Genomic DNA, 13,017 nt, shown 5'->3' with positions numbered 1-13,017 from the left:
CACAAGCTTATGAGGTGGTGCTCAGTCACTCTACGGAAAGTTGGGTGGTACCAAAAGTACAAGCTCATGGAGTGGTACTCAGCCACTCTACGGATCGTTGGGTGCCATCAAAAGCACAAGCCCATGATGTGATAGTCACTCTATGGATCCTTGAGGAGAAGATATATTTTGCACTTCTTAGATGGTATGTGTGTAAATGTTAATATTTTTTCCATTTTTTATTAAATTGAGGGTACAGTACTGAAACGCTTTGGTGGTCTTGATCAATCCGTACCTGTGGAAGCATTTCACCTAGAGATTAGGTTAGTTACTTGCTGTTTTAAACCTCTTGGGCTGTCGTTAATTAGGCATATTGAGTTTACCATCCATGCATTCCCCCATGTGACAACCTGCGAGATTAATTCACAGATTCACATAGCCTCCTCTTAATTTCTTAATAAGTTTACCTTTACCCTAAATTTAAACTTTTCCTTTAATGATATTTCGTCTTGGACTTATATAAGTCAGAGGAAATTGTTTTAAAGAAAAAGATGCCCTCGTAGTAACACATGGTGCCCTAAACAGCACCCTCAAGAGGGCTCAAGGATGCACCAGGATTCACAGGATCAGACTGGCCTATAGGAGAATCTGACAGTTGCCCAAGGGCTGACTGGTGTGGGCTAGTTTTTGGGCTGTTTCTGGGTCTGTTTTATGGTCTGCTGTGACATTTTGTTTTTTGTTGATTCCGCTGATGTTATCACAGACATTGCCTGCAGCAAGCACAAATGCTTCCATACCTTACAAAACACCTATCCAGCTTCTTTACAAGTTCAAAACTGTACCAGTTTGTAAACATGGGCCACTTTTTTTTAGTTGCCTTGTTTGCTAATGGGGACCACTTTTATGTTGATGCCCGGGCCTACTTTCTGTCCCAGTCCAATACTGATCAGGAAGCTGAATGACCACTGCACTCCAAGATCCCTCCTCCTGCCGGAGACTGGGGGCTCGCCTCTGAAACCAGTTATTTGCAAGAAGGAAGGACTGATTATTTATAGTCCATTGTATCTCACAATTACTTAAATAAAGAGTTCTAAACATTCCACTTGTCTGTACATGCCAACATCTTAGAAGAGGGAAGTGAGAGATTAAAATATATATATATATATATATATATATATATATATATATATATATATATATATATATATATATATATATATATATATATATATATATATATATATATATATATATATATATATATATATATATATATATATATATGTATATATATATATATCTGGAGAATGTATTTTATCCCACTGACTTCTATTGAAGGAGAGGCAATTTGAGGCGGAGACAGCCAGAATGAAGCCTTTTTATCTCCAAAAAGCGGAAGTCGGAGTCTAATTTATAATGCGTCACATACTGACTTTAAAGAAGGGTTATCTTCTAACGTGGCTCCTTCTATTGAAACAGAATGTTATCGCGTATCTAACTCTTGTCAAATGTTTTTAGCATTACACTAAATTAAGTTACTTGATTGTGGATTATATTTATGATAATTCTTTTCAGCATTTGTAGATCTCTTATGAGGTCACCAACACAAAATAAAACTGGTTTAACACCTTGCAACAGTGAAATATTCGTTCAAGGCAGTAATACAGAACTGGCGCCATCTACTGGTTAAAATATAGTCAACAACAAAATCATACTTTATAGTTATTGAACAAAAATAAACGGGTTCAATGCTCAAGATACCCTTTAAAGAAGGCAGATTGTCGAACTGTGAAATTACCAGGTCAGAGCCTAGGAGATGTTCCTGTATGTTCACTTGGTAAAGGTATTTGCAAGGAATTTTTGCCATGACATGTATACAGAGGTGAGGATGGGGGGATTGTTTGAGGTGTGACACTCCAAATAAATGCATTCTTGGCTTGGTGGTTGGGTCTGCGTTGGGTCTGTTATGTCTCTCTTGTTTCTTGTCACTGTGATTTCATCAACAGGGTTTTTCTTGTTCATTTTTAGGATCATCAACTTGAATATATATATAGTGAACGGTCTACCAAATAATTTGTGAATTTGCAGTCGTAAATGTACTCTTTTAATGAATGCAAATGTATTACTTTCTTGGATTCACAAATATTGGCAATAGTAGTTTTGGAAAGGTGGGCCTGTCTAGCTTTTCCAAACATAGGTGTCGATTAGGATGGCGGACGGACTTGCGTCCGTCTGCCACCCCTGAGGTGGAGGGACCATCCGCAAGGGCAGCGGGGTTCCCTCCATGCCAATCAGGATGTGACCGCCACCCTGGCGGTCACATCCTGTATCTTTAACATTGCGGCGGGTGCTGCTTCAAGCAGCACCCGCCGCAATGTTAAAAATGCATGCATTGCATTTGCATGCACAAAGCGGCAGGCACCGCGCGGTGCCTGACGCTTAGTGCATGCACATGCAGGGGGGTACCATACGTACCTCCCATGTGCACCCCCACACCCCCCTTCACCCTGGGGGCCCGCAAGGGCCCCCCAGAAGCAAAGATCCACATGCTTTTCCATGGCGGAAAAACCGCAGCGGAAAAGCATGTTTACACACGCTTCCTAATTTGGCTGGCGGTGTCTTGCAGACATCGCCACCAAATAGCGGTCTACACCCCGCGAATCAGTGGCGGGCGGACCTGCCGCTGATCCCACCGCCATCCTAATCTGGCGGGTGGTGTTGACAGGGACCGCGGCGGTGAATCCGCATCCTCCGGGCCGGCGGTGGCTTCCACCGTTCCAGAGGATGCGGATTCACCGCCATCATAATCGACCCCATACTACTGGCAATGAAACGCAGTAAAAAGTGATGGGATGAACGGTTGCAAATCAAAAATTTGCTAGCATTCGCGACAAGAATTTTCAATTCTATTAAGGACACGGAGGCGAGGATTATGCTTCTCAATCTTTACTGCATAAAACACAGCAGCCAATGAAAATGTATATTTTCAGTAAACAATAACAATAAAACTTCATTACCCATGAACACCCATGAGTATAGGCACGCCCCCACAGTCCATAAGAACCCCTTGCGTGCTCCCATCATCCTCTTTCTTTGAGGCGAAACAAGTCCAACAAAACTTGAACAGTCACAATCCTCCAACGTGGAAGAACATCTTCAGGCGGAACATCCTGACATCCGGAGTCGATCAATCCGACTTCTTATCAGATCCTGAAATAAAGGAAATAACACCCCGTAATTCTTGCATAAAAGGGTGGGCAAGCTTAATACATACAGTACATTAAGCCGGGTGGGATAATCCTCGCCTCCGTGTCCTTAATAGAATTGAAAATTCTTGTCGCGAATGCTAGCAAATTTTTGATTCTATTACAGGACCGGAGGCTTCAGATTATGCTAGTTTAACGCTGATTAAATACCACAGAAGTAATATCTCCCACCGGCTTGTAATAAAACGTCTTAAACGTTGAATCAGAGGACCAATCTGCACAATGCATAATATCTTGGATACTGGATCCTAAACCATATGACTTGGACGCCATCGCGCCTCTAACTGAATGAGCACCAAAAATATTTGTATCAACACCAGCTTCCTTCATAATGAACCGAAGCCATCTAGCAATAGTGGCAGCCGCCACTGGTTTAAAGGGCTTTTGAACAGAAATCAATAATTGTGAACAGCCCTGCGGCCGCAAGGCCTTCGTACATTCCTCGTAGGTCTTCAAACAATGGACCACACATAGTTTTTCATTATCAGGAAAAGCATTATAAGATATATGTCGAGACATTGTCTTAGTACGACCCGTAATATGAAAAGAAACCCCTTCCGGGGTAAACACTCTACCTGTTACGTCGAGCGCTCTGACATCCGAAGATCTTCTGCAAGAGGAGAGACAAAGTAACATGGCTAATTTAGCCCACAATTGCTTCCTAGACAGGAGAGAATTAACCGGCCATCTGTCGAGCAAAGAAATCACCACTGAGACATCCCACAAACCCGTATACTTGGGTTTGGGAGGGTTGGCCACCCTGATGCCCTTCAACAACTTACAAACAACCGGATGCATGCCTACTGGTTTACCATCCACCAGGGCATGCCCCGCCGAGAGGGCTGAGCGAAAGTTGTTGACCGAACGATACGCTAGGCCTCCTGCCGCCTTCTCGGACAGAAAGTTCAACACTTGGGGTAATCCTGCCCCCACGGGATCCAGACGTCGTCCCACGCACCAATCCACCCAGTTCTTCCAGGCAGCGGAGTATCGCTTCCTGGTGGAAGGTGCCCAAGCCTGCTTGATAAAGTCAGCAGCCTTGTCCGAAATTCCTGGCATTTGCCACTGTTCCCTGAAAGCCTCCATGCCATCAGGGATAATCTGCCCTCCAACAGCAACGGGTGCTGTTCCTGACGAGGGCCCTGCAACAACCACTTCAAATCCGGCAGTAGCCGGGGGCGGTCGCAGCTCCACTGCAACAACTTGGGAAACCACGCTTGTGATGTCCACCACGGAGTCACCATGACAATCTCCGCCGCTTGCCGTATCACATGAGTCATTACTCTGGGAATCAACAGGAAGGGGGGAAATGCATACTGGGTCCCCTCCGACCAATCCTGGAGAAATGCGTCCGTCGCCGTTGCCATCGGATCCGGTCTCCAGCTGAAGAACCGGGGAAGTTGATACGTCAACCTGGATGCGAACAGGTCCGTCTGAAAAGGACCCCAAATCGCCTGCAACCAGAGAAAGACCTGGGGAAGCAGCTTCCAGTCGCTGTAATCCCTCAAGTGTCTGGAATGCCAGTCTGCCACTTGGTTGGCCTGACCCGGGATGTACTCCGCTATGACTGATATCTGGTTCTGCAGACAGTAATGCCAAAACTCTTTGGCTATCTGGACAAGAAGAGACGACCTCGTGCCGCCCAACTTGTTGATATACCTCACTGCGGACACATTGTCCAGGCGCAGGAGGATGCAACATGATGTCTGCTTCGGGGATAACGTGCGGACCGCGAACGATCCTGCCAGTAATTCCAAACAGTTTATGTGAAGTTCCAGATCCTGAGATGACCATCTGCCGCCTGTGGAGACCTCTCCACAGCGCGCGCCCCAGCCCCATCTGCTGGCGTCCGACTCGATTACCACATCCGGTCGCGACCCGAAGATCGCTCTGCCGTTCCAGGCATCCACGTGGCCTAGCCACCATTGGAGTTCGTGCCGAACCTCGTCCGTAAGCGGAACTGAGTCCGTATACGAGAGACCCCTCTGAAGGTGACTGATCTTCAGACGTTGGAGGGCTCTGTAGTGCAAAGGACCTGGAAATATCGCCTGGATAGAGGACGCCAGGACTCCTACAATCCTGGCCAGGGTTCTGAGCGAGACCAATTGACTGTCCAACAGTTTCCTGATCTCCTTCTTCAGGTCCCTCAACTTCGCTTGTGGAAGAAGCAGCTGCGCCGTGAGGGAGTTGACCGTGAACCGCAGAAAATCTATCACCTGGGCCGGAATCACCACTGATTTCGCTAGATTTATCACAAACCCCAGGCTTTGCAACAAGGAAATAGTCATGGTCAAGTGTTGCTGCAACACTGACCGGTCCTGAGCCATGATCAGAATGTCGTCTAGGTAAATGATCATGCGCACACCCCTCTCTCTGAGGAAGGCCACCACTGGTTTCATTACCTTGGTGAAACACCAGGGAGCCGAGGAGAGACCGAAAGGAAGAGCCAAGTACTCGTACCACCGGCCGTTCCACTGAAACTGCAGGAATCTGCGGTGTGGAGGAAAAATTGGAATAGAAAGATATGCATCTTTCAGATCTAAACGCACTAACCAATCTCCTTCTTGTAACAAATCCGCTAACATGTGGATACCCTCCATTTTGAAATGGTTGTACACCAGGTGCTGGTTGAAATCTCTGAGGTTGAGTACAAGTCTGTTGCCACCTCCCTTCTTTTGGACCAGAAAGACATTGCTGGCGAAGCCGCGAGGACTTCTCTGGCAAAAAGCGATCGCGCCCTTCCTCAGCAAGTCTGCCACCTCTGCCTCTATAAAACTGTGATCTAGTTGGGAAAAATGGAGAGGTGGCGGGGGGAACGCTTGCGCAGGAGGAGAGTAGAAATCCAGCCTGAATCCCTGAACAGTCTGCAAGACCCAAACATCTTGAGTCAACACTTGCCATTGTTGCAGGCAATGCTGCGTGCGACCCCCCAAAGGAAGGAAAGACACATCTGTCAGACTCACCGGAACTTTGATGGGCCTTGAAATTCGCCCTGTTGTTTCCCGACTGGAAACGGCCTTTGTTGAAGCCTCTTCGCGATGGGTAGAAGGTTCCTCCGCGGGTAGAGTCCCACTCGCCGCGGCCGCGGCCAAAATCACCTCTCTGGGAGCCTCTCTGGAACCCTCGGCCTGACGAGCGACCCCCGCCTCGCCCGGCCCTGTTGAAAACACCCTGCGTGAGGGCGCGCTTAATACCACTCTGGGCCTTATCCAATGCGGTGAAGGTGCCCACATACTTGGTGACATCCTTCACGAACCTGTCTCCAAAGAGACACCCACCGGCCAGAGGGCCCGGTTCTGCCTCCGCCAGTTCCGTTAAGTTGCTGTCCATGCGCATTAGTAAGGATTTGCGCCGCTCCGAAGAGACAGCGCAATTCGCATTACCCAGAAAGCAAATGGCGCGCTGAGTCCACTCAGCCAAGATGTCAGGATCCACAGGAGTCGCCCCTTCTTTGGCCGCTAAGGCCATCTCTAGGATCTTCGCTAGGGGCCCTATGACATCAAGCATTTTGTCTTGACAGCCCCGCCAGGCCCTGTCAAGCCCTCTCTTAGGATCCTTGGAAAATTTCTTAAGGAATGTCAGCATACTTGCGTCTATTTCCGGTGTGTCAGCGACACTGTCCGGAATATCAGGACGCGGGCATTCCGACCGCAGTCGGTTGCGCACCTCCCGAGTGAAGCTCTTCCGGAGGTGGTCATGAATATAATCCGAGACGTCCGCTGGCGGAACCCAGTCCGAAGACCGAGGGTGAACGATGTCAGAAGGATCGAAGTGAAAGGCCTTAGGGGTCTTGTCTTCCACCGTCTTGGGAGCCGGCCTGGCCTTCTTAGGGGGCGGAGGCTGCTCCTCCGAAGAATCAGTGTCCGTATTGGTATCCGTATTCGTGGTGGTGGTGGTATCCGTGTCCACTACAACCAGACGCTTACTTTTCGCCTTGCCGCCAGAACGTGGCTGAGTAGGGACATCCTTAACCGGCAGGGAAGCCAAGGACTGCGCATGCGGCCACATTTGCCGCCCCTCAGAAACTGAAGCCGAGGTAGAGGGAACATCGCGCTTCTGCTTTTTGCGTTTATCATAACCATGGCGCTTAGCAAAGCCTTTCAATTGCTTTTGAATGGGGCGCAGGGCCACTGCTAGTGCCTGTTGCACAGTCTGCGGGACCTTCCTGTCCAAGGCCTTATCAACTGAAGCTTGAACCGAGGCATCCAAAGCTTCTACAATGTTATCCTCCAGGACAGCCTCCTGCTGTCCTTCATTAGTTTCCTCCCCATCTGCCTCTCCTTCTTCAGGGTACTGAACCCATTCTTCCATGGTGTTGAAATGGTAAGAGAACACAAGGGAATAACCCTGGCAGTACTTGGGGGTGGTGGGGGGGGTCAACCCACTGCACACAATAATCAATAGACAGGCAACTGTACCCAAACCCCCTCAGCAAGGCTGTAATCAGCAAAGTCAGAGACCCAGGTCCTGAAAATACAGGGAGCGTTTGCCCACTCCTGACCCTAAAATTTGTACAACCAGTGAGCCTGGCGATCAAACAAGGAGCAAGCCGGTGTGTGGAACGTGCAAAACGCGCGTTCCTGAAAGCCAAGGAAACGCGCCGAGGCGCGCCGCCCAAAACGCTACCAAAACCTACCAGAAACTAGCCCAATTGGTAAGCGCTTTTGGGCGCGCGCGTCGGCCGTGAGCCACCCGGCCTGAACGCAGGGCGTACCAGGGAGCCTCTGCGCGCCCCCAGGCTGCCGGTAACGGGCCCTTGTGAGGAGACGCGGCGGCCCCTTGCCGGTCAAAGACCGTCGCAATCGCACTGAAAGTGCGTGCGCTCCCAGCGAGAGCAGCCCCAGTGTCACACGGCCCAGGAATGAAAGTACGGCGAGGTGAGTGCAACCCTCGCGCGCTACCGAGTAAACGTAGGAGCAAACACAGAGCCAGAAAATACACAATAAAGTCCTCAATTATGTAGCGGACAGCGCCGCAGCAATCCCATATGCCTAATAACACAAAATTAATCAAACATCCCTCAAAGCAACCCCCAAACCGACAAGCAGAGTGAGGGGACAGGGAAGTGCACTTAACTCTGGCTTGTGAGCAGCAAAGAAAGAGGAGGATGGGAGCACGCAAGGGGTTCTTATGGACTGTGGGGGCGTGCCTATACTCATGGGTGTTCATGGGTAATGAAGTTTTATTGTTATTGTTTACTGAAAATATACATTTTCATTGGCTGCTGTGTTTTATGCAGTAAAGATTGAGAAGCATAATCTGAAGCCTCCGGTCCTGTAATAGAATTGCCTAACCACTAGCAATCGCTCAGGGTAGCATTCCATCCCATCGTTTTTTGCCCACTGTGCCACTCTAGATAGATCCAGATTTAGGATTTGGTGGACGAAGTAAAGACTGACAGGCTGGCAAAAGATTTTACCTCTACCACCCACCAGATTTAGAGGTGTCCAACCTGCCCAGCGGACATCTTTATACATTGAAAGGAACCTCCATCATGGTGGCTTTCCTCAAAGTAGGAAATGTTTGATGGAATACTCTGACAAACATGACAGCCAACCGTCATACAGGATAAACCTGGCAATGACGGATAGTAACAAATAAAAGGCCACCTGAACCTCCACTATAAATAGGGTTGATGGTTGGATGGCTTACCTCTGATGGCCCTACTCCGGCAGGCTGTCACAGGAAGTTTTACCCAGGTGGAGTAAATTTTACTCAGTCTGTGTAAATGTTGCAGTCTGCCTGACTCAAAATCAGATGGATGGTCCTTGAGTTTGGTGGACAGGGTACAGTGCCTGCCAAACTCTAAAGCAGCCCCAGAGCCCCACCTCATGGAAATCACTAGTGACCCATGCTTCTCATGGAAACAGCTCATCCAGAATTCTGATCACCCTACCTATTTACCCTGCAGCCCATTGCTTTTTTAGTTGGAACATTTTAGGTCCATCCCCCCGAATTTCATTGACTAAGCTACACACCTGCATGTATATCACGAAAATGGCACACAGGTTGTAATTGTCCATTTTCTTAAATGTAACTACATACTGGGCGCTGGACTGGGAACCAAATGCAGCTCTGGGATGATGTTTCCATAGTTCCACGTTTTACGGAGAAAGTCAGAGAAGTAGGAACCCAATATTTGCAGTGGTGGTTGGCGGAAATCCTGCGGTCAAGATTATTTTGGAAATAAATGTTAACAAATCGTTTTTGGTTCTGTGCACGAAAAGATTCTTGAGCAACTTTCACTAACATGCAGATACAGTATGAGTAGCACAGTGGTCGAAGTGGACGGGAACAGAGGGGCTAAATGTGCCCATACTTTTTTAATAAAAAAAAAAACAGTTCCCCTACTTTCTGTGAAAACATAACTGTCCCGGGATGGTTAATTCCGAGAGCTGAAATGCTTCAGCTTCAGCATCATGGCAGGAAGTCGCCTGTGCTGTGAAACCGAGGGCTGCATATAGCTAAACAAGCCTTCTTGCCCGGGTGCCTGCTGCCTGAAAGAAATGTAAATGTGCACAGCGGTTAATCTGCAAATGTAAAGGGAACTCGGAAGCCGGTATCAGCTTTAATTAGTGGAATCACTTGATGCTTCCAGGTGACACAGATGGTACTGGAAAGGAGTTGACACCTTAATTATTGTCCACTGCTCCAACCAAGATTAATTTCCTTGGCTTTCTGTTTACAGACGCAGACTTCTGCAGTGCATTAATTATTAAAGGTTCCATAAAGTATGATAGTGCATTTCCCACTCATTATCTCACATTTATTTTATCTTTGAGATGTTTGATATTTTATATGTACATACCTGCAGGTGAAAGAGAGCACCAGCACAAGGTTCTCCTACAGTCAGAAAACAGTTGCAGCAAAGACGTCAGCAGTGCAAGTTTTCTCTATCCGTTAGCACCTTAGATCTTATATAATGAGTGACCACCAAAGGTGATGACAATATGACAGTGCAAATATAATAGAAGGGACGGTCTGAGGGAATGTTTAAAGTCCTGGATGGATTCAATCCCCTAATTCTAATAATCACAAAACGTAGTGGAATCAGTGGACCAAAAAAAAGCTAAAAGGAACATACCTCGAAAGCCAAGTGTGGGGGCACTGACAGCCCAAAGAGCTGTTGAATATTAGGTAGAGCAGGGAAAGCAAAGAGGAACAGCGAAAATGTACTCAAAAACCACCTAAGGATAGCTGGTGTCCCATCAATACACAATCATGTGCCCAGTGTCATCATCTGGGATTCTAAACAACCCTCTCCCGTCCCTCTTAATTCTTAGAGGGAAAAGGGAGGATGAGTTGTATCCTTCTGTGCAGTTCTCACAAACGGAAAAGATAGATACAGATGGGACTTTTACTTTAAGAATTAGTGATTAGAATAATTTCTACAATGCAGTGCAGAAAACTGTGAAAAAGATGTGATTAAAAAGGATAAACAACAGAGATGAAATACTACCCTTTCTAGTACTTTTGCTAACAATCTCTAGTATGTTCTCCTATTAAAAACAGTGTGAAGGTGAAAAAAGAGGAAACAGTTAGGAATTAATCACTGTTTCAATTGTCAACATGTTTCAGCCAGTAGGATTACTCTCCCTGGCTTTCTTCAGGACCTAAACAAACCTTTGTCACTGCTGCAAAAACACGAAAAAGTCATACATACAGTACTGATGCTGTTGTATTTGTATTCTAATCCTTGATGCAAGCATGATGTCTGGACTGCATCTAGGAAAAAAATGATAAATGAACATAACATCTCTCTGTACATCAAAGCTTTCCAATGTCATCATACCTAGTCAAAATTACTAGAAAAAACTTTATTGAAAAAAGGCTTACCAATGCTTCTCAAGGGATAAGCCTCACCTCTCTCGGCACCAGCTCAAGTTATGTTTAGATAAAAAAATCCAACAACACTAGTTTGTGGAAAAGACATCAATATATGTAATTATTACCGTGTATTGTATGTCAAAAAAAGAGACCGAGCATGCTGTTTAAAATACTTGTCACAATCAAAACTGAGTATAGACCCAGCAGCCAAGCGTGGAATACCCGAAAGAGGAAGTTGACCGAAAGTCAGTATTTCCTTGGAGATTAAATGTTAGATGGTTATTAATTTAGTGTTATAGTGACCTATTTTGGGTTCGAAGAAAAAGGGAGGAACCCATGTATATGCCTTTTGTATGGGATCTATCGAACAGTGTATCACTATCAAGGGTACTTTGTAGCATATGTAACAATCCTCATCCACAAGAACAGCAAACATTAACCTGTAGATTAACCCTGCTATTCATATAAATATTCATAGAGTAATACAAAAGGATAGATAGTAGCTGATCCATTGTCCCATTTAGTGCAATAAAGCCGCCGCGATTGGCCCACAAGGCGGAAAAAGGCAAATAAACTGAATCTTCCCGTTGCCATTGCAGGAATACACACTACTAGAGATAGGATAACAAACTACATGTTCCTGCACTCACACGCATAGTATGTATAAAGACAGCATGTTTTATTCACGATACATGTCACCACTGGTGTCTCGTCAAAAGATAAGTTGCTGTGTCTAAAATAAACGTTAATAAGAAGTCAAATGACTTCGACCTCGTTGTCATCGTAAAAACAGACATAGGCGTGCGATAACGCATATGTGAGTGTTTGTCCAAAGGTGCTGTATTAGACTTACGGCCCAAAAACACTACAAACTGCAATGGCACATCGCTGCATTTGTATCTAATCTTGAAAAGGGCTGACCTGTAACAGAGTTTATGCATCCCTATGATTGTAACAACACCAAATTAGTGACACCACTTGCGCACACACAGGTCAAAATTTAAAAAGCCAAGATTTTAAAAAAGCAACAATCACACGCTGCCATGCTATCTAACCTCATCTGTCCCTCGGTACCTCTGAGTGGCAACTTCACTGGAGTGGAGGTACCTGACCGGTCGGCGGGCAAACAATATATCGTGGACTCTGCAGGTGCTCGTCATCAGCGCATTATGGACGCATGAGGATGAAAAGAAAAGAACTACCCGGCTGCCTGCTGCTGATGGGATTTGTAGTTCTATCTAGAGAGCAAAAGTTTTTTTTTAAATTCTTTTTATTGTGTTTCAGAAACAAATAAAGTACAACCATTTGAAAAATGGAAATACAACAAATACCAGTACATTTCTGCATTCTTCATCCCATCTTGTATGATACAAAAGAACAAAGACAAAATCGTTATGGTCAGTACAGTTCAAATATAGGCAGTATAATATAGTACCTGTGTCAAGTATTCAACCTTTACAGTGCAATGCTTGGCATATTCAAATTCACAGTGTGTCAGTGACATCATTGTCTTGCAAATAAGTTGTGAAATAAATCCAATAGTCCTGTTAGTGGTATCTTAGAGGCGTCCCCCTCCTCGACCGCTGTATGCGTCAGATAAGGGACCTTGTGGTACCAGTATGTTGCATACTGCGCCTGTGCACAAAGATAGTACAAGTAGAAGTCTGGGACACAAAAGCCGCCTTTTTCATATGGTAATGTCAGTGTGCGCAGGTCTATGCGCGCTTGTTTACCTGCCCATATGAGTTTGAGAACCAACGTAGTTATGTTGTTGAACACTGCTTTTGGAGGTGGGATCGGTGTATTGTTGAAGATATACAGTAGTTTAGGCAGGATATTCATTTTGACTATGGCAATGCGATCTGCCAATGACAGTGGCAGTTGTATCCACCTATCAATTTTCTCCGCTATCTTATCTAATACATTACCATAATTGGTTCGGATA

At 46.0% G+C, this 13,017-nt stretch overlaps 1 long non-coding RNA gene across 1 annotated transcript in view; it reads right to left on the bottom strand.

Annotated features, from left to right (window-relative positions):
* The window catches only part of LOC144827171 (uncharacterized), a 75,803-nt gene extending 64,663 nt beyond the window's left edge, over positions 1 to 11,140 (bottom strand). The window contains exon 1 of the long non-coding RNA XR_013610057.1: positions 11,082 to 11,140. This is a non-coding gene — a long non-coding RNA (uncharacterized LOC144827171). The remainder of the gene's footprint in view (positions 1 to 11,081) is intronic.
* Between the last annotated feature and the right edge of the window lie 1,877 nt (positions 11,141 to 13,017).

The sequence above is a fragment of the Lissotriton helveticus genome, chromosome 4_1 (assembly GCF_964261635.1).
Source record: "Lissotriton helveticus chromosome 4_1, aLisHel1.1, whole genome shotgun sequence".
In the NCBI taxonomy this organism is placed as follows: Eukaryota; Metazoa; Chordata; class Amphibia; order Caudata; family Salamandridae; genus Lissotriton; species Lissotriton helveticus.
This window is presented reverse-complemented; position numbering and strand designations above follow the sequence as displayed.